The following is a 23,366-nucleotide window of genomic DNA, read 5'->3' on the forward strand; positions in this document are numbered from 1 at the left end:
TTCCAAGATATTAGACTGCAGGCTTTCAGCACAGTCTGCCATTAAGACCAAGTCGTCAGCATAAGCCAAACTGCTTACTACATTTCCACCTAACTGAATCCCTCCCTGCCATTTTATACCTTTCAGCAGATGATCCATGTAAACTATGAACAGCAAAGGTGAAAGATTACAGCCTTGTCTAACTCCTGTAAGTACCCTGAACCAAGAACTCATTCTACCATCAATTCTCACTGAAGCCCAATTGTCAACATAAATGCCTTTGATTGATTTTAATAATCTACCTTTAATTCCATAGTCCCCCAGTATGGCAAACATCTTTTCCCTCGGTACCCTGTCATATGCTTTCTCTAGATCTACGAAACATAAACACAACTGCCTGTTCCTCTCATAGCATTTTTCAATTACCTGGCACATACTGAAAATCTGATCCTGACAGCCTCTCTGTGGTCTGAAACCACACTGGTTTTCATCCAAGTTCCTCTCAACGACTGATCACACCCTCCCTTCCAAGATGCCAGTGAATACTTTGCCTGGTATACTAATCAGTGAGATACCTCGATAGTTGTTGCAATCCTTCCTGTTTCCTTGCTTGTAGATAGGTGCAATTACTGTTTTTGTCCAATCTGAAGGTACCTTACCAACACTCCACGCTAATTTTACTAGCCTATGAAGCCATTTCATCCCTGCCTTCCCACTATACTTCACCATTTCAGGTCTAATTTCATCTATTCCTGCTGCCTTATGACAATGGAGTTTATTTACTATCCTTTCCACTTCCTCAAGCATAATTTTACCAACATCATTTTCCTCCTCCCCATGAGCTTGGCTGTTTGCAACACCACCATGATGATTTCCTTGTACATTGAGAAGATGTTCAAAATATTCCCTCCACCTCTCCAGTGATTCCCTGGGGTCTATTATGAGTTCACCTGAATTACTCAAAACACTGTTCATTTCCTTTTTCCCTCCCTTCCCAAGATTCTTTATTACTGTCCAGAAAGGTTTCCCTGCTGCTTGACCTAGCCTTTCCAGGTTATTACCAAAATCTTCCCATGACTTCTTTTTGGATTCAACAACTATTTGTTTCGCTCTGTTTCTTTCATCTACATACAAATCCCTGTCTGCCTCGGCCCTTGTTTGGAGCCATTTCTGATAAGCCTTCTTTTTACGTTTACAGGCTGTTCTCACTTCATCATTCCACCAAGATGTTCGCCTTTTCCCATCTTTACACACAGTTGTTCCTAGGCATTCCCTTGCTGTTTCTACTACAGCATTCCTGTATGCCACCCATTCACTTTCTATATCCTGAACCTGCTTACTGTCTACTGTTCGAAACTTCTCACTAATCATATCCATGTACTTCCGTCTAATTTCCTCGTCCTGGAGATTTTCTACCCTTATTTGTTTGCAGACAGATTTCACTTTCTCTACCCTAGGCCTAGAGATACTTAGTTCACTACAGATCAGATAGTGGTCTGTATCATCAAAAAATCCCCGAAAAACTCGTACATTCCTAACAGATTTCCTGAATTCAAAGTCTGTTAAGATATAGTCTATTATGGATCTGGTACCCCTAGCCTCCCATGTTTAGCGGTGAATAGCCTTATGCTTGAAGAATGTATTCGTAGCTGCTAAACCCATACTAGCACAGAAGTCCAGCAAACGCTTCCCATTTCCATTAGCTTCCATATCTGCCCCACATTTACCAATCACCCTTTCGTATCCTTCAGTTCTATTCCCAACTCTCGCATTGAAATCGCCCATTAGCACTATTCTATCCTTGCTGTTGACCCTGACCACGATGTCACTCAATGCTTCATAAAACTTGTCAACTTCATCCTCATCTGCAGCCTCACATGGTGAATACACGGACACAATTCTTGTCTTAATTCCTCCCACCGACAAATCTACCCACATCATTTGCTCATTTACGTGCCTAACAGAAACTATGTTGCGTGCAATGGTATTCCTGATAAAGAGCCCTACCCCCGACTCTGCCCTTCCCTTTCTAACACCTGTCAAGTACACCTTATAATCTCCTATCTTCCTCATTATCTCCCCTTACCCGAATATCACTTACTCCTAGCACATCCAGATGCATCCTCTTTGCTGACTCAGCCAGTTCTACCTTCTTTCTTCCATAAGCCCCATTAATATTGATCGCTCCCCATCGAATTCCATTTCGTTCGCCAAGTTTTTTCCAAGGAGTCCCTCGCCTGTCAAATGGGAGTGGGACTCCATTACTCCCATAGGTCCGAGGCTTGCTTAAAGTGTTCTGAGCTCGGTAAATTCATGAAGCAGGATGCTGCCCTACTTGCACATAGTCCAAGTTAGGATCTCTCCTCTAACGGGTTATGGACCACCGGTGAATTGTATAGTCCTAGCCGCCTGAGCACAAGGAGGGCCACGACTCAGAATATGTCCGAGATGCCCACTCCCATTCCATAGCAACTGGTATCCCGACTCTCAGGACCACTTACTAGGCCACTCAGCCGTTGCCCATGGTTCACGAACTAGGACGTGACTACAGTAACCCACAAACATGAACATGCTTTTTATCATTATAAAGAAATGTTATCATAGTCTTGGATATTACCCACCACACTTCAAGTTCCCATAAATATGTTGGTGTAAATCTGGGATGTGGTTACTATCACAAAGTGACACTCAATCTGCATTTGTTTTTTTGAGATCATAGGCGATTCTTCGTAGGCTAACGGAAGGGAGAACTATCTTCTTCTTTTTTTTTTAACAATCTGCTTTATGTCACACCAACACAGATAAGTCTTATGGTGAAGACGGGATAGAAAAGAGTTAGGAGTGGGATGGGAGCAGCTGTGGCCTCGATTAAGGTACAGCCGCAGGATTTACCTGGTGTGAAAATGGGAACCGTGGGAAACCATCTTCAATGGCTGCCGACAGTGGGGGTTCAAACCCACTATCTCCCAGAGGCAAGCTCACAACTTTGCGACCTTAAAAGCATGGCTAACTTGCCGGGTGGAGAATTGTCTATTGTATGCCCTTAGATTCTTCATGGTGTCCATTACTCTGTAGTCAGTGTCTTCATAGCTGGTCTTGTAGAAGGTCTGACTGGGCGCTTTGTTAGAATCAATTCTTTTATTTCATTCCAACTGACTTTCTCAAACAAGAATTGAACTGGCGGTTCTGTCCAGTTTTCTTGTCATCATCTTCCAAAAACATTCTTGCAAGTTCTTTAACCAAATAAGGCTTTACTCCTTTCTTGGCAGGTGGTGATTATTATTTTAAGAGGAAATACAACTAGACAACCATCCTCTATACAACACTAATCAGGAAGGAAAAAATGGAAGGGATCCGACCCTTCAAGAAATGAAGATATCGGCCAAAGAAAGACAAGGGCCACGGAGGGTGTGAAAATGAATGACTCCCTAGGCCCCAAGTGCTCTAATCCCATCGGGGTTGGAACAGAACAAGAGCTGATCAAGGGAGGTCGGATAGGATAGATGAAAGTGAGGAGCTTGACACAAGTGGAAGCAATGCCAGGACTCAGCTAACGGCCCCGTGGTCACCAACCCACGCTCCCAAGTTAAGATCCCCTCGGGCCCCTTTTAGTCACCTCTTACGACAGTCAGGGTGTTATTCTACCGTCCCCACCCACAGGGGGCTTTCTTGGCAGTTTTCACAATAGTAGCAAACTCTGTAGGTGTATAAATTAGTCCACTCATTAGTACTCTTCTTTCTTCTCTTTCTATACAAGAATGCATACTGTCACCTACATTTTTCAGTATGCGCTGTGATCAGATACTGCCTTGATACTCAGATTCTTCACACAGTAAATGTACATACTTAATTTGTTTTTGTTCTGGGCAACACAGTTGTCACTATAAAGCATATATTTACCTACACTCTCTTCACTCAAGACTTTGCAATTTCATTAGCACCACTTTTAGCAATGCCTTCATGCCATATCTATATATATAAAATATGAGTTTTATCTGAACATTACTCAGGATTTGAAAAGAAGGGTATTTGTGTATCGATCATGTCTACAGTAACAAGGAAATGCACTTTTTACTTTTCTGTAATTTCTTTCTGTCTGTATGCACGTACATGCATCACGAGAAAACAGCTGAAGAGAATTTAATAAAATTCGGTTACAACAATGTAAAGTTGGGGGATGAACTGCTACAGTCTAGGCTATGAACAATTTTATTCACGCTCAGTGAAATGGTAGTTTAATGGAAGGCTTAAAATTTAATTCTCAAATATTTATATTATTAGTGGTCCTATCGATAAATGCTATATAACTAAAGTTATATAGAATTACTTTTCCGGTTTTTTATATCTTATACATTTTTACCGTACCGCCTATGATAACAGAGATATTCATGAATTTGTATTTTTGTTGCTAAGTCCATATCATTGCTGAGCTAGGAGAAGATGGGTTAACCTAATATAATGAAAATCGGTATATAGAGTCGGGGAAGGCGCCTAATATTTAATTTTTAAATACCTATGTTATTGGTCCTATCGAAAAGTACTACATAACAAAAGTTACACAGAATACAATTTCTGATCATTTCTGTTTTATTCAGTTTTACCGTACCGACTGTGATAAGAGTGGTATTTTATAATGTTATTGGCTTCACGTCCCATTAACTACTTTTCGGTTTTCGGAGACGTCGAGGTACCGGAATTTAGTCCCACGGGAGTTCACGTGCCAGTAAATCTACCGACACGAGGCTGACGTATTTGAACACGTTCAAATACCATCGGACTGAGCCAGGATCGAACCTGCCATGTTGGGGTCAGAAGGCCAGCGCCTCAACCGTCTGAGCCACTCAGCCCGGCAGAGTGGTATTTCAGAGTGGGAAGAAAACTAAATCTGAAGGCCTACAATATCAAAAGCGCATAACAATGATCAACAATAACATTACATTGACCATTGTTTGTAGTGATGTTCTCTGTCTCCTATGCTGACACTGAACACCGTTAGATGGGATTACTGCTGCGTACCGAGTATAACAGCCTGACTGAGTATTGGCAGGAAAGAGCTGGGGAGTTAGAAAACCTTCTTCTTTAGCATGCCATTCCTCTGGTTCATACATTTTCTGATACTGCTGGTACGTAACACAATGGTTCATCATAGTATTCCAGCTATTCGACCCCTATTCTGATGTGCTGTTTTTAATAAGCAGTGTGCACACGTAAGGCAAAGGCTCACTTATGACCTGGTCTACAATTGCAAATTTAGGCCTATTCCAAATTATAGTACCACAATTCACTAAGTAACTCTAAGTTCAACCCTGAAAAGAGCCGTTTCTTAAGAAAAGCTTCTTCCTCTTCACTTTTATTAAATTCTACATTCATTTTATTCCAAACAAGGAAATACGTGTTCCTTTATTTTTAATGAAGATTCTAAATACTTCTTTTACATCTGTAAACTTTCAAAGTTTTGATATATACACACTCATTTTAAACATTCACCCCCCCCCCCCCTTTTCACCCTCCCATTATTGGGATTTTCAAAAAACAAAAAAATACATGTTTCTTTATTTTTAAAAGAGATCAGGTCTGTAATATCTTCAGTTTCTGAAGATGTAAGTACCGGTATCCTGATTAAAGGCATTCAACCCCCTTTTCACCTTTTTTCACCCCTCCTATTGGGATTTTCCAAAAACAAAAAAATATGTTTTTCCATATTTTTAAAGAAGATTCTAAATACCAATTTTTACATCTGTGAACTTTTAAAGTTTTGAGATATAGATACACTCATTTTAAAATTTCACCCCCTTAGCAATGGAATATCCAGAAATCCTCTCTTAGTGAGCACCTACATCTTAATATGAATGTATCCCCAAAATTTCGTTTCTTTCCCCTTAGCAATGGAATATCCAGAAATCCTCTCTTAGTGAGCACCTACATCTTAATATGAATGTATCCCCAAAATTTCGTTTCTTTATGTCCAGCAGTTTTGGCTCGGCGATGGTGAATCAGTCAGTCAGTCAGTCAGTCAGTCAGTCAGCCAGGACAAGTTATTTTATATATACAGATTAGCAGTGAAGAGGGGGTTTCTCCTCTGGCTTGAAGGAAACATTTGCCTCCAAGTCAGATAGATTTTTCCGCTGCCAGTGTAGTAAATTGACATATTCTGTCTCATCGGGTACTCCTAGAAAACAGATTAGTAAAAGGGCATAGTTTTTGCCCTGGTACTCTCCACTATTAGACCCCCGCCCCGCCGAAAAAAGACAAATAGTGTTCACGGATCACAGCTGTTTGCGGCTTGGTCATTCCAGCTCTGGAACTTTGGACTGTTAGATCGGCAACATAGTACTGTTCGTTAAAAGTGAGAAAGTCCGTAGTTTTTAATTTGATCGAGTATTTCATATGAAAGCATTGCTTTTAATCACGCTATTCCAATTGGCGTCATTGTAATGACCTATGTTCATTTCAGTTGGGAAACCACTAAGACAGACTTTCTGAGGATGTAGCATGGCAGGTGGGTAGTGCATGTCTGCCGTTATAATGAAAACTCTCCAACCTGATTGTGACTGATGGTAGGCAAGCGAGCCTAGCATTACAATGAAAATTCCCTAACCCAGTCGACATATGAGAAAAGACGTTTGGTGACTTCCCCGTCGCGGTTCTAGGGTAACGTTAAGAGCTATGCAATTTAATACAATCTTGCTCACAACGTGTGCACTACCTACCTAGAATACTGTATACAATGCAGAATTCCGTAGCGAAGCACGGGTAAATCAGCTAGTATAGCAATATGCTTGCTTGTACTTTATGTAGAATTTTGTAAAACTGTAAACATACAATTTATTACTCTTATAGTAAAAAGTTGAAACTTTCCCATTTGATAAAATGAAATGAAATGGTGTATGGCTTTTAGTTGTGGGAGTGTCCGAGGACAAGTTTGGCTCACCGGATGCAGGTCTTTTGATTTGATGCCCATAGGCAACCCGCACATTATGTGGAGGGTGAAATGATGATGAAGACGTCACATACACCCAGTTCCCGTGCCAGTGGAATTAACCAATTATGGTTAAAATTCCCAGCCCTGCCAGGGATCGAACCCAGGACCCCTGTGACCAAAGGCCAGCACACTAACCATTTAGCCATGGGGCCGGACATTCCCATTTGGGAAAGGTATGACTGCCTGTAAGTCAGACAATATAATCTTCTGAGTTCTCACTCTTATCTTTCCCTTTTCTAGCTAATGCAACTTCCTTCTTGTGTTCTTGAAATCAGTCTTTTGCAATTTTTTTCTTCTTCTTTGGATTAATTCTTGTATGACTTACAAAGACTACATAGATCTTTCTTTGACCGGAAGAAACCTATGTAGAATTCTTCTGTAAACATTCAATGGTAGAGAGGAAGTTCTACCGCGGTGTGACCCAGTCGACGATAGGGCTCCTCATATACTTTATACATTGAAATATTCAATCATCAATGTATTCTCTAGATTTACTCTCCTGGCAAAAACAGGACTCAATGCAACTGAAACTATTTATGTGGTCTTTAATATCTTGAATTGTTTTCTCCCTGTGGGTGGGGACGGTAGAATTAACACCCATGGTATCCCCTGCCTGTTGTAAGAGGCAAATAAAAAGGGCCGCAGGGGCTTTCAAATTGGGAGCACGGAGACCTTATCCGAGTTCTGGCATTGTTTCCACTTCTGCCAGGCTCCTCACTTTCATCTATCCTATCCAACTTCTGTTGGTCAACTCTTATTCTTTTCTGACCCTGATGGTATTAGAACACTATCAACTAGGTATTAGAGCATTCAAGGCCTAGGGAGTCTTTCATTTTTGCGCCCTTCTTGGGCCTCGCCTTTCTTTGTCGAACCCCTTCCAATTTTTCTCTCCAATTAGTATTATATAGAGGATGGTTCCCTAGTTATACTTCCTCTAGTAATCACCACCACCACCACCACAACCAATCTTCAATTGCTTAATTGGGAGTAGTCTTGTGAAAGAGGTGCTTGCCCCAGTGGTTTTCTTTGAGATACCCATGTTGATTGATCTTCTTTATGACGAAAATGGATCCGACTAATAGGCAAGCACATCCTAAACAGCTGAGAGTACTCTTCTGGAATGCCGATGGTATTCAGAGGCATATTCTCGCCGATGGTATTCAGAGGCATGTTCTCGAAATTTCGGCATTTCCTACAGGCCAATATATATATATATATAGTCACTGGGCTTTCAGACAGGAATTGAAATTGCCCTTCCTAACATGAATCTAGTATTTTAATATGATCAGATACAATAATGATCTCGTGCCCAGAAAAGATGTTGCACCTTGCATATACACAGCCATTACTGTTTTGGGCCTAATATAAGATGGGGATTTTTACTTTTAAGTTTTTATATTAAAATGTCCTTATGAAAACAGCAATTGTTTTATTTGAACAGCGTAACATTTTAAAAATTTGTACCGTATATTTCCCTCTTGTACTGGCTTGTGTAGTAAATGCACTTTTCAGCTGAGCTCTAGGTCACGAATAAACTGAAATTTCTGGAGTTTTAAAGATAATTTTTCTTTCCAATCTGCTTGTGATTAGTGACAGGTAGAAGTGAATATATAATGTATTGGAGAACTTTTGAGAATTGATACTTACATTCACAACCATATTCTTGAGGTCAACATAACCTTTAAAAGTCCATGTAGGCCTAATTTACGTCGTACAAGATTTCCAGAAACTTACTACAAACATTGATATAGGAATTAAAAAGATGTTTTTGAAGAATTTTGTCTGGAGTGTGGCATTGTATGAAAGTGAAACATGGATGATAACTAGCTCAGAAAGAAAGAGGATAAAAGCTTTTGAAATGTGGTGTTACAGAAGAATGCTGAAGGCGAGATGGATAGATCGGATCACGAATGAAGAGATACTGAATCGAATTGGTGAGAGGAGATTGATTTGGCTGAATTTGAACAGAAGACGACACAGAATGATAGAACACATCTTAAGACACCCAGGACTTGTGCAATTGGTTTTTGAGGGATGTGTAGGCAGTAAGAATGGTAGGGGTAGACCAAGGTATGAATATGACAAGCAGATTAGAGGAGGTGTAGGATGCAGCAGTTATGTAGAAATGAAAAGGTTATCACAGGATAGGGTGGCATGGAGCGCTGCATCAAACCAGTCTAAGGACTGATGACTCAAACAACAACTACAAACAGTATACTGGTGATAAAATTATAATGGAAGATAAAAAAAGGGATATCGCTATCATGATGGGCGCTTTTGTATCTAATGTGCTTTATTTTACTAAATTGGAGAATTAAAAACAACTTGAGATTGATTGTTGTTTGGCTTGGCGTTATTTATTAGATATTTCAATGAGCTTGGCTGATCAAAGTTGCTGACATGAAAGAAGTTTTCACGAGAAACTTGATGAAGTTTCCCCAGTAAAAATGAATGTAAATTATCGAGATTTTTAACTCATGTAATTAATGTGTGCAGCTGGCCATGTCAGGTATTTTTGCCTTGATATGACTGCTGTTTCTCGATCCATTCAGTCTACGTGATTACTGTTAATCGAGGAGCTATCTAACTGTGAGATGACGACCCCAGTCTAGAGAGCCAGGAATAATGGCCGAGAGAATTCGTCACACTGACCATGCATTGCCTTGTAATCCGCAGACCTTTGGGCTGAGCAGCAGTCGTTTGGTAGGCCAAGGCCCATTAGGGCTGTGGTTTATTTTGTTTTAGGCGTGCTTGTAAGATTATACTGTACTGTAATTATACATACTTTATTATTGTGATGTTTAGCCAAATTGTTGATGGTTTTAATTCATTCCCGGATTGTCCATTTTTGCGTATAGTATGCTTTTTTCCCATGGTCCCCACTGAAAACGGAGATTCAAGGTTCCACTGTAGTATGATACTGATTGCTGAACTCATCCATCTTCGCTTTCTTTATTTCCAAATCAGCTTACAGCTTCTTTATTTTCCGACAGGCATCCCACAATTTGTCTCGAACAGTTTTGTCTTTGTCAGCTTCAACACTTATTGCTTGTCTGTTTCAATAGACTTACTAGTACTATCTGCCAGGTGACAGGCATAAGTATTGTTATCGTAAACTACTAATTCATCTTCAAAATTCTTGTATCTCTTCCCCTTCTTTCCAGAGTTTTTCTCTAGTTCATGTTTCTTTATTGGTCGCCTTTCTGGTGATGTTCAATCAATACTTCATACCGGTCCGGCTCTGTTACTAAATGGTTAGCATGCTGGCCTTTGGTCACAGGAGTCCCGGGTTCGATTCCTGGCAGGGTTGGGAATTTTAACCATAATTGGTTAATTCCCCTGGCACGGGGGCTGGGTGTATGTATTGCCTTCATCATAATTTCATCCTCATCACGACGCGCAGGTCACTCACTGGCCTCAAATCTAAAGACCTGCATCTGGCGAGCTGAACTTTTCCTCGGACACTCCCGGCACTAAAATCCATACGCCATTTCATTTCAGTACTTCATACCAACCTTAACCTATGGTATTGAAACCTGTACCCTCACTAAGGACTCATCAAAGTTGCAGGCATCTGATATGAAGTTCCTTAGGTCCACAAGTAAAAAAATAAAACTGGACAAGTTAAAGAATGATGTGGTTAGAAAGGAAGCTGGGATTGAGACATCGTTGGTAGATTGGATCAGCATGTCCAGACTGAGGTGATTTGGAAATGTAATGAGGATGGAGCCAACAAAGACAGCTTATGTTAACTTGGACAGACATATGAGGCAAGAAAACGGATGGTGGGAAGACCACGAACCCACTGGAAGGACATCGTAAAGATGGATATTGCAGATCGGGGAAGGACACTGAAGGACGTCATTAACAACAGAATGTATTCAATAAGACAGAATGGAAGAGGCTCGCCAACAGTACCCGGGAAATTGGAAATGTAAAAATGATGAAGATGCTCGGGATAATCTTTAAATGCAGAAGGAACAGCCTTTTCTTTCAATTTCTGTATTTTTAGTCCGAGACAGTAATCTGCTTGAGCAAAATGCAGACTAAATACAACAGACGTTTTTAATTCAAAATTTGGAACAAAACTGTCTCGTGACACATTTTTCATCCATTTCTGTCTTAGGTCTGCATCACATGGGAACTCGTGAAACGAAATTCCTTTACTTTTCCTGCTCTCACTTTTGCAATACGGTACACAGCAGGAAACCATTGTGTAAATAATGTACCGGTACTTACAAGTGAAAAATTATACTTTAATTAGATGATTGCCAGCTTTCATTTTATAAGTAGGCCATACATTATATTAGTTGAATACAAAAAATATTCTACAGGGTGGTTTTCCTGTTTTTTTTTTTTTTTTGCTGGGTCTTCATTCAATTAAAATAAAAGTCATATGAATTAATTACAACCTTAAGTGGGCATGCAGTTGTGATAAACATGAATATTAGAACATTTTAAATTTACTATGTACATGCTACTATACGTACTGGTACCTTTCACTCTTTCTGGAATTATGCTAAATTCTCGTACATACCACTCTGAAGATGATTAGCACTGCAGTATTTCACACCAAACCACGTATAGTACATATAAAACAGCAGGTAAAAACCACGGTCTCAGCATTAAGCAATAGGTTCCCTGGATCCTGTACACGCAGATACGACATCCTGCTAGTGCTCCAGCAGGATATACAGTAACCATCATGTGTTCACTTGAAAGCACAGGAAGCATGGAGAGTGAAGAGGTGTGAAGTGCAAGACGATGTTTCATATATTAAAAGGGTATAAACAGAATTTAAACATGTTTTTACATTCTTTAACTATATTCAATCAATTCAAAATACATTAAAAAGAGAAATTAAAAGTGTGATTTGAAAGAATCTGATGGTATTCTTTCAAGAACAAAATTAATAATGTAGGTGTATGTCCAACCCTTATATTGATTCTCTACAGGGTCAGGTATGAAGTGAACTGAATCATTGTTGTGAGTCTTTAATGACCAGATGCCCTTCCTGACCTCAACCTCATCAGAGGAGTTACTGGCATGAAATGAGTGACATGATATATTTAGTAGGGAGAGAGTGAAACCCCATGCCAGCAAAAATAGCACCAAGGGGTATGCTCAAGGCTTAATGTCTCCCTCTGACAGATGAATCATCAATGACAGCATCATATGCTATGCCCTCACTCCATATGAACACTGTGAAGAGGTTTGGAATTGAATCCAGGCTTTTGGCATGCAATCTAATGTTTCAAATTTATATATAACCATCTTTCTTACCCTGCTGGCCAATATTCTGATGGTAAATTTTTTTACCACCAATGGGACTCGAACCGATTAATCACCTTAATGATCACAGCCACCAGGTATTTTCTGATTAATGTTATATTGAATTAGTTTTGACAGACTGAAGAAACTGATAAAAAATGGCTTCCATTATTTAAAAAAAAAACATACACACCTTTTCTTTTTCTTTGTCTTTCTGCCATCTCGTTCGTTACACTCCCATTAGTACATATTGCCTCTCACTTCACCTCCTGTAGCTTCTTTCCAAACAATCCGCCATGACTGGACTGAACAAGCAAGGAGAGACCACAAGTCACAAATTGCAAATAAAACTGTCAAATTTTGATTGAGAAAACTGGTTTATTTGTGACCTTGAGCTCCAGATGCAAGAGCCAATACCTTCACAAAAACGAGTCTTTAAATATTGGGCTATATAAGAGAACTATGGTTTTATTAATACTTACTTAATTCCTTGGAGCATAGAGCTTTCGTGGAACACTTCCATCTGGTGCTATTGTTAAAACCTACGTACTCCTCCTCAATCGTCTTCTTCATATGGCTGTGTTTTTGAGCACCTTGGGGGTTCCATGTTTCCAGTGGGCTTCCTTAGAGTGTGTTCTATCCAATGCCACTTTCTCTTCTTTATCTGGATTTCAATTGGCTGCCAATTCATTTCTTCCCACAGATCACCACTTCATATGACATCTAGCCATATTCAGTTGAAAATACATCTTAAGCAGCGATTCATGAAGACTTACAGTGGTGGGCAACTTCACACCTGTTCCTGATGTTTCCTTGTGCTCCTCCAGTTGTAGTAACAATCTACTCAGACTATTCCATACCTCTGTCTTGTAAGCCCCACCTCAACACAAGTAGGAGAAGTAAGCTCTCCAATATGCATATACTGATTTTATTAGGCATTTGTATTTGAGCCAGTACAGTAAATATCGAGGAAAGTTTGTTCATCTATGTCCTCTTCAGTAGTATTACCATTAGCGACCATCCTCGGTGGCCTGAGTTCGATTCCCGGTATTGCCAGAGATTAAAGAATAGTAGATGCAGTTCACCTCTACTGGGGGTGTGCCTGGAAAGAGCTGTACCAACCTGGGGCAAAGATATGAGTTGTTTTTATTATTATTATTATTATTATTATTATTATTATTATTATTATTATTATTATTATTATTATTACCCTCGCAAATCACCAAACTTATTTGCAGCCTGTACGCTTTGCATCACAACATAACTATATCATAAATTCTCCTTTCTTCTTCACTTAACTGAAATTATTTTTGCACATGATCTGCCATGAGTAGAATAGTGACCAAGAAAGAAAACAACAACAGAGGATCAGTTTGTTGACATGTCAAAATAAAATAACAAACAAACTAAAAGTTGGGTCACTAAAATTATAAACCAGGATGGATGGTGCATACAATGCTACAAACTCGACAACACTGTGGGCAATTAAACGGGAAGGAAATATTTATAAGATTTTTATTTACTGCCACTGCAGACTATCATAAGACAAAGAATACTATTTGCAATAAAAAAATGTTATTTACATATTTGGTAAACATTGTTGCTGCAGACTGATATTATAACTGTGCTATAAGAACATCTTTGGTGATTCTGTATGGGCCAAGCAGTCGTCAAGACGATGCATGTTCTGAAAAAAAAAAAAAAAAAAAACGAAAGGGCTCAGAATTAACAGACATGAATACAGTAACATTAAACTATTAAACATCCCTGATGTAAACATTAAACTGTTGTTTGGAGATTTCAATGCAAAAATAGGGCAAGAAAGAAAATATTGTACCAGCTCATAAATTCACAAACAAAAATGGGCAAAGATTAACTTAACTTTGTAAGGACTATGGACTTATTCTGGAACCCATAAGATTTAAGAGACAACCACACAAATTAATGACTTGGACATGTCCTAATGTAAAATTGGGGAGTTTCAAATTGACCATGTAGTCATGGATAGAGTACTACAAAGAAGTTCATAATGTGAAAGTCCTCCGGGGCATCAACATTGATTCAGATCATCATATATCAAAAATAAAAATAAAGTTAACACCTAAACAGAGACAAAAAAAATCTCAATCCACTAGGCGAAGAAATTATGATCCCAGTTATTGAATACCAGGCAGGGTTCACGAAAGGGCATTCATGTGCTGAGCAGATTTATATTCTAAAATCACTTATAAAAATAAGATCAATGAGAAATCAGAAGAGGACAATCATAACCTTCGTTGATTTCAAAAAGGCATATGATTCCATAGATCGTGCAGTGCTCGTGAACGTTCTGCAGGAGTTTGGAGTGGATGAGAAATCTCTGGCCATAATTCGGCAATCTCTTATAAACACTTTTTCTCAAGTCAAATTTATGGGCGAACTCTCAAATCCATTTCAGATAAAGCCTTTCTCCACTACTCTTTAATTGCATTTTAGAAAAAGTTATTAGGGAATGGAGGCTGAGAATGACTGAAATTGGAATGAAGAATGGGGTAAAGATAGGTTGTGGAAAAAATGCGATGATGTTGGATTGCCTTGCCTTCGCAGACGATGTCGTTCTTATTACAGACAACCGTCAAACAGCCAAGAAACAAGTCGAAGAACTACAAAATGTTGCAGTCAAAACAGGGTTAAAAATCTCTTTCGAAAAAACAGCATTCATGGATTCTATAAAAAAAGGCGACACGGACAGACTTGTTACATTGTATGGGGATATCCAGCGTGTGCAAAAATTTAAATACCTGGAGAAATACTCACCCCCAATGGAGATGAAAAGGAGGGATTAAAGGAGAGGGTGAGAAGGATGGAGTTGGCATTCAGACTATGTCATGACACCTATAAGTCCAAGTCTCTCTCAATTCAGGCCAAGTTAAAACATTACTGCACAGTGGTTAGAACAGAGTGCCTTTATGGAGCAGAAACCTTGACGAGGATGGCTGACCCAGTCCTTGAAAAAAGACAAAGAAGATTCTTGCGGAAAATCTTAGGCCCTAGAAAGTCGACGAGTGACCCAAACACATTCCGGTTAAGATCGAATTTGGAGCTCTACAAGACAGAAGAAAGAATCACGACTGTGATGAGAAAAAGGAGACTGACGTTTTATGGACATTTCAAAAGAATGAACCCTGAGAGATTGGCCAACAGGATACTTCTTCTGCAGGAAAGGTGGAAAAAACAACCGGGATGGCTTACACACGTGCACAATGACTTGGCAGAAATAGGTATCAAGGAGGAGGATATAAAAGAAAGGACATCATTTAGGAAGAAGGTTGCGGGATTGAGGGATGCATCTGAAGAGCAACATGCGAAGCCACAGAACATCTCGGTGGAAGAACGAGCAAGAAGAAGTCGAAGACTCAAGAATCTTTGGTGAGAGTGTAAAGAGAAGGGTATCAGTCTGCGTGACAGAAAGAAGATTGTGTAAACGTGGCCCACAGGTGGCCGTATCGATTAATAATAATAATAATAATAATAATAATAATAATAATAATAATAATAATAATAATAATAATAATAATAATAATAATAATAATAAAATATACATCTAAAACACCCCTCAGTGACAAATTGGGGATGATAATTAACAAACTGAAAACTGTAGCTGAGGAAATTGCTCCCATTAAACAGAGAAAGAAACATGCCTGGTGGAATGAGGAATGTACAGAGCAATTCAAAAAAGGCATAAAGCATGGTTATCTGACCAACAACGGAAAACAAAAAAATCCTGCGAAGAACTCATGAATGCCAGAAGACAAACAGCCAAAGAAATTAGAAGAATTAAAAGATGATAAAAAAGAGACACTGAATACCATAGAAGAAGCATTTAGTCAACATAAAACAAGAGACTATTACAAGACATTCCAACAATATCAATAAAAGTACACTCTACCTACACTTATGATGAAAAATAAAAATGGGGAAATGGCACACAATAATAAGGATAATGCTAAAATTATGGCTGACTATTTTAAAGAATTACTTAACTGTGAAGATCCAAAAGAACAATTCGATTTTGATCCTTCCCCAAAAAATAAAACTCCACTGGAAAAGGTTATACCACCAACTTATGATGAACTGATCAAAGCAATAAATTCCCTCAAGAACTACAAAGCAGCAGGAGAGAATCAGTTGGAAGCATGGAAATAAACAAACCCTTCAAAATTTACACAAACATATCATAGACATCTGGAATACTGAAGAAATGCCTGAGAAATGGACTACAGCAATAATCCAACCACTGCAAAAAAAAAGTGATATCAGATCCCAGTAAAACCTTGTTAATTCAAAGTCGCTGGAACCCAAAAATCAGACTTTGAATTATGCGATTTTGAATTAACCACAAACTCTTAATTCAGAAATGCCCACCTTTGTTGCATCATAAAATATTCTAAGGTCCGTTACTGCATGCAATTAACCTTGATTCATAGTTTAAACCTTTCAAATGCCATGGAAGATGAAAAATCCAAAATGTATCCAACAAGGTGCATTTACAATATTCAAATAATGTACTTGGATAACTTACTGGCAAACATAACCTCATGCAATGAGAGAGAGAAAAAAAAAAAAAACATGATTCAAAGACGAGGAGAAATCTATATGGGCTCCCCCCTGCAAGTGCTTTATTCATTGGGTTACTGTACTGTATGAATTTTGGATGCCTTGTACTTGCATGGAAAGTACCTGATACCCTTAAAACATCGTGCCTTATCAAACTTTCCTATGACGAGCGGAGAAAGTATCTTGCTTCCGTTTGCATTGCAACACAGTACAGTGACTTTATCCTTGTATGATTTCCTCCCATGGCACTTCTCTCATAATTCAGCAATGCCAATCCTTAATTAAAAGAAATAAGTTTCATAATGATAGATCCGTATTGAACTGTGATTACAATAGAGTAAAATAATATATTATTATTGGTCCACCTTTTCAATACAAAATGAAAATTACATAGGGACTAGTTTCGACCTAGTAATAGGTCATCATCAGCCTGAAGTAAATTAAAGCGTAAATATCGAAGAAAAACATAAACAATGTAAACACAAGTACAGTCTTTTTAAAGGTACATACCATGTGGGAATTTGAGTAGAGATATATTAAAAATAATAACTCTTCCAATTGACGAAGCACTGAGCGGAAGTTATGTAAAGTTCGGTGCGCTGTATATTATAAAAGACCACTGTGCACTAAATGATGTAATAAAGAAGAAGAGTAGGTTGAATGCTGGCTTCTTCTTAGCTGTTGTATATTCGAAGAAGATTACGTCGTATTTTATAAGGTATTGAAAGATGTCAAAATACATCATTTAGTGCACAGTGGTCTTTTATAATATACAGCGCACCGAACTTTACATAACTTCCGCTCAGTGCTTCGTCAATTGGAAGAGTTATTATTTTTAATATATCTCTACTCAAATTCCCACATGGTATGTACCTTTAAAAAGACTGTACTTGTGTTTACATTGTTTATGTTTTTCTTCGATATTTACGCTTTAATTTACTTCAGGCTGATGATGACCTATTACTAGGTCGAAACTAGTCCCTATGTAATTTTCATTTTGTATTGAAAAGGTGGACCAATAATAATATATTATTTTACTCTATTGTAATGCCAATCCTTGCCGTGTCACAAAGTATTCTAAGACCCTTCCATGCAATCACCTTGATTCACAGTTTAAACCTTTCAAATGCCATGGGAAAAACTAATTCTGAATTGTATCCAACAAGGTGCATTTACATTATTCAAATAATACACTTGGATAAATCACTGGCAAACATAACCTCATGCAATGAAAAAGAGAAAAAAATACACAATTCAAAGGCAAGGACAAATTATGCTGGCACCCCTGTGCAAATGCTTTATTTTTTGGATTACTGTACTGTTTGCATTTGTTTGCTTTGTACTTCCATGGAAAGTGCCTGACACCCTTCAAACATCGTGGCTTATCGAACTTTCCTATGATGAAGGGAGAAAGTCTCTCGCTTCTGTGTGCATTGCTCTCTCGCTTCTGTGTGCATTGCAACACAGTACAATGACCCCCATCCTTGAACGATTTCCCAGCTAACACTTCTCTCCTTTAAAACCATAAGTCTGTTTGGGTCGGCATAACACATACAACAGTGCAGTCTCATCAGCATTGACAATATTGTTCAGTGCATACGAATTGATTATATGAGCCACGCTTTATTTAGCCAAGTGTCGGCATCGCCAGTGTTGGCGGAATCTGTTTCTCCGCACACTGCCTGCTACTGGCAGCGCCTCCTAGAGAACAAGGCCTGGCAATACGAATGAGAGAAGCTGATGACGTACGTCGAACTGGGCCCATGCCCGTAACTCAGTTAGCTTGTTGCTGCTTGGTGTATTTGGACGAGTTTCCCTGTTATGTGTGTTTTCATCGATTATATTAATCTTAATCAAATCTTGTGTGTTAACACTCGCTTAATATTCCTATTAGTGTAAGTTCAGTGAAGGGTGTTAGTACTTATAAATTGTTAATATTATAAATTGTGTTTAAAATGCCGGTATGGCCACCACGTGAGGTTAGAATTGAGCTTATTTTTAATGGTGTGTTGTTGTGAATTGCGATTTTTCAAATTTTGAATAACAATGCCTCAGAAATGCAGTGTTCCAAATTGTAAGGGCAATTATCGCACTGGCCCTAAAGAGAATGTTTTCTCATTTTCAACTGACGACTCGAGAGCTAAGAGGTTAAGAGCTATTCGCCGTGATGATTTCGTTCCTTCCAAAAATGCAAAGGTAAGTCTTAGTTATTAGTATATCGTATCTGATTTCAATCATTCAATGACTTAAGATGTGGGATGGTCCTTGAAATGGAGCCCTGTGTTGTAGGTGTGCGAGCTCCATTTCAAAACTCATGAGGTTGAATGGACGACCAGCATGTATGATGAGAGAAATGGGAAATTATTGACTGCACCTTTATCTCATCCAAGGCTTGTGAAAGGTTTGTGGATAGGTCTCTTATATCTTTGCTATTTATAAATGAAATAGTAGACTTTTTCGGGGTGATTTATATCTTACTGATTTAAGCATTTGCTGTATTGAATTTACCAGTTATTACATTTAGTTTGGGGTGTGCTGAGTATTCACCTTACTTTATAGGACTACTGTTGTGGGTATAGTGATATTCTGGGAAAAATTATCGGGCCTAAATTATGAAGGCATATAAGGTATTGGCTTTCAAGTATTCCTTCTTAGCTGAACCCTTAACTGGAAGTGAGGCAGTTATATTTATTATATCGCATGAGGGACTATACCTTAGTGTGGGTTAATGTCTTTAGTTCAGGCTAGACAGCAATGTTATTGTGTTTATTTCATTTATGTTAGGTTCTGTATAATTATTTAAATTACATTCACTCAATGATTTTCTATGTCTCCTTGTGTGCTATTCATTTTATATTAAAATCAACCAGATATATCTAAGACATGACATGGTCCTGTGAAGTAAGTGGTGCCATGCATTAATAGACGAGCGCATTTATATCTAGGTGAATACATTCTAATTTGGTCTAAATGTTTTAGGAGCTGTTCCTTCTCAGTTACCAAACTGCCCAGAGTACTTGTCTGATACCACATCTGCCCACCGAGAAGCTCCAGATGATAGGCGTTGTCGAGTAGACAATGAAAGTTTGACCAAGACTCTTGTTCAAAGTTTAGAGACCTATAAAGCTCATGTCAGTACTGTTTCTTTCAAGAACTTCAGGAATAAAAAAAAAAAAGTTCAATATCTCTAAAAGAAGACTGGAACTGCATTGAAAAGGAACAGTGTGTTTACTTCGTTTTAATCAAGAATGAGCCTATCCCACATCTATCCCACACTGATAGTAGTGAATACAGTATTTTCTAAACTAGAAACACTTGCATTTATATTGGTGTGTTGTTATTTGCTAGCTTTGTGTCTCATGGTAGGCAATTTAGGTCCTACAAGATTTTTCACTTCTTGTGTTAATATGAAGTATTATTAAATGCATATTACAACACAAAATTGATTATAACTTCATCTCATATACTTCATAGGGTACTTTTACTACTTATGATAAACAAGTAATACTGTCTACTAAATCTCTCAATGCAATTGTTGGTTGCCTTTGTTGATTTAAGAATAGCAATATTTTTGTTTGAATTGGTAAGAAGTGTTTGAGTACCTGTGGTAACACAAGTGCTCCATCACTCAAAACTGTGGTAATTGTGCTACTTGTTCTGCAACAATTGTCATCCAATACAAGAATTGCTTATGCTGGGGTGGGTTTGTTGGTTCCAGAAATTCCTACCTGGTATGGGTGTGGTATTATTGAACTTGTGGTATGCTTGTGGAATAATAAATTTCCAATTTCTTTGCAATCATTTAAGAAAGGGCTAGGAAAACAACTGATAGGGAATCTGCCACCTGGGTGACTGCCCTAAATGCAGATCAGTAGTGACTGACTGATACTTGAGTATGTATCAAATCAATCACTACTGATCTGCATTTAGGGCAGTCACCCAGGTAGCAGATTCCTTAAACTATTCATTTTATATTAAAATCAATCAGATACTGTATATCTAAGACATGACATGGTCCTATGAAGTAAGTGGTGCCATGAATTAATAGATAAGAGCATTTTTATCTAGGTGAATGTAAGCTGAAGGGGTTGTATTTTAATTTTGTACATGCCATATTATTTATTATGTTGATAATGTGACAATATTTAGAAGTTTATTGAGCTATTCTTTAATTATTTGGACAACAAGATCTCTGTATCTACAGTATGTACTTCTTAACACATTGCCAAATTTAGTAGCTGTGTTTTCCATAGTAATTTCTTTAGAAGAGAACACAGTAATAACACAAGAGCACTTTTATTTTATCATGTTTATTGCCAGGTGTCAAATTTTCAGGGAGTGATGTTACATTTGAGAGGGCACCTTTTATGTTAAACAGGTATTTTGCCATTTAACAAATATGATTCATTACCTTGGTGGCACATATCCTACAAAATTATTAACCCTCCTTTTCTTTTGTCTGTGGTAAGCTGAGGCTTTCTCATTTTTTGAGTACATTACTATTATTAATTACTCATTTGATGAACCTCTATGAATTCCACTGAAAGGAAATGTGTAAACTCTGAATTCACAGTTAATCACTGTAAGCTCCTTCAGTAGTAAACATTCCTATTTGAGTAATTGTGAATTCAATTATGAATTTCCTCTTCCAGCATTATGCCTATTCACACTTTGGTTATGAATTTTGTCTTGGAGAAAGTACTCCTTCCAGTTTTTGTTATTGCATGTAATGAATGTAACATGCATCTGTGAAAAATTGGGGATTGATTACTTAATTGATCTCATGTGTGTCATATCTATACAATGCAGCAGGTTCATAAAGCATGAAATGACTAGTTCAGTGTGTGTTCTGCTACATTTTTATGAATTTAATGGCAGGGATGCAAGTTCTTAATATGGTTTCTTAGGATTTTAACAAGTAATGTTCAAAGAGATTTCCTTTTATATTTTCTTATATCATGTTCACCTCATGTCCATTTCAATTTTAATCAACCTGGTGAAGTTAAATTGAGAACAATTTCAGAAAATGTCTGGGTGAAGGTCAGTTCAAATGTTATCAGAATTGGCATGCTACTTTTCAAATTTAAGTTCATACATTTTAATAAGTTGTTTTATTTCCAGTTTAACTTCAATTTTCCCCCTGTTCTGGTTATTTTAATCAAGGTCCAAAATCATAAGAGTACATTTATATACACTAGGGAATGCAAATATAATTTTGATGACTATTGTTGGCATGTACTGTAATCATTCTCTTTGCATAACAGCCAAATTTTGTGAGTTCTTCACCCCCTTAATTTATGTTAGGCTTCTATTGTAAAAAAAATGTTTACCTGTTTTCATGACCGACAACACTGAGCATTACAGCTTGTATGTACCTGGACTGCTACTAATATCCTGTAGGTAAGGTAGTTTATACGTTATTTTTATTTACAGTAAAACCTCGTTAATTCGAAGTCGTTGGGACTCAAAAATCGGACTTCGAATTACGTGATTTCGAATTAACCGCCAATTCGCAATTCCGAACTACCAACCCTTGCCGCATTACAAAATATTCTATGGCCTGTTACTGCATGCAGTTAACGTTGATTCACAGTTTACACCCTTCAAATGCCATGAAAAAAGAACTATTCCCAAAATGTATCCAAGGTGGTGCATTTACAGTATTCAAGTAATTCACTCGGATATCTCACTGGCAAACATAACCTCACGCAACGAAAGGGGAAAAAAAAAAAAAAAAAAAAAAGCACGATTCATAGACGAGGAGAAGTCTATGCTGGCTCCCATGTGCAAGTGCTTTATTAATTGGATTACTATACTTTATGCATTTTAGATGCCTTGTATTTACAAAGAAAGTACCCGATGCCCTTAAAACCGAACTTTTCTATGACTCTAGCCTTGTACGATTTCCCGCCAACTTCTTTCGTACTTCAGAAATGTAAACACATGCCGCGTCACAAAGTATTCTAAGACCCATTAATACATGCAATCACCTCGATTCACAGTTTAAACCTTTCAAATGCCATGGAAAAAAACTATTTCCGAAATGTATCCAACAAGGTGCATTTACAATGTTCAAATAATGCACTTGGATAAATCACTGACAAACATAACCTCACGCAACGAAAGAAAAAAAAAATCACACAATCAAAGACGAGGATAAATTATGCCGGTCCCCCTGTGCAAATGCATTATTTTTTGGATTTCTGTACTGTTCGCATTTTTATATGCTTTGTACTGGCATGGAAAGTGCCCGACGCCCTTGAAAAATTGTGGTTTATCGAACTTTCCTATGACGAGGGGATAAAGTTTCTCGCTTCCATCCCATGTGCTTTGCAACGTACTACTATGGCCCATTTAAAACCATAAGACCGTTTGGGCTTGCATTAAAATAAAGCAATGCAGTTTCACCGGCAATGACAATATTGTTCGGTGCCTACGCTTTTTCGTCCCCAAAAGAATTCCGATTTAATTCAATTTAGCAATCATGAAGCCCACTGTAGACCCACCGAAGTGAGTGTAAGTGCGGAAAGCTACCCTT

The 23,366-nt window shown here is 38.1% G+C and overlaps 1 protein-coding gene across 1 annotated transcript in view; it reads right to left on the reverse strand.

Moving 5' to 3' along the window:
• Positions 1 to 13,733: 13,733 nt before the first annotated feature.
• Positions 13,734 to 23,366, reverse strand: part of LOC136858723 (DNA cross-link repair 1A protein) — a 231,959-nt gene continuing 222,326 nt past the window's right edge. The window contains exon 11 of the mRNA XM_067138466.2: positions 13,734 to 13,919. The gene's annotated coding sequence lies outside the window, so the exon portion shown is untranslated. The remainder of the gene's footprint in view (positions 13,920 to 23,366) is intronic.

The sequence above is a fragment of the Anabrus simplex genome, chromosome 1 (assembly GCF_040414725.1).
Source record: "Anabrus simplex isolate iqAnaSimp1 chromosome 1, ASM4041472v1, whole genome shotgun sequence".
Lineage (NCBI taxonomy): Eukaryota > Metazoa > Arthropoda > Insecta > Orthoptera > Tettigoniidae > Anabrus > Anabrus simplex.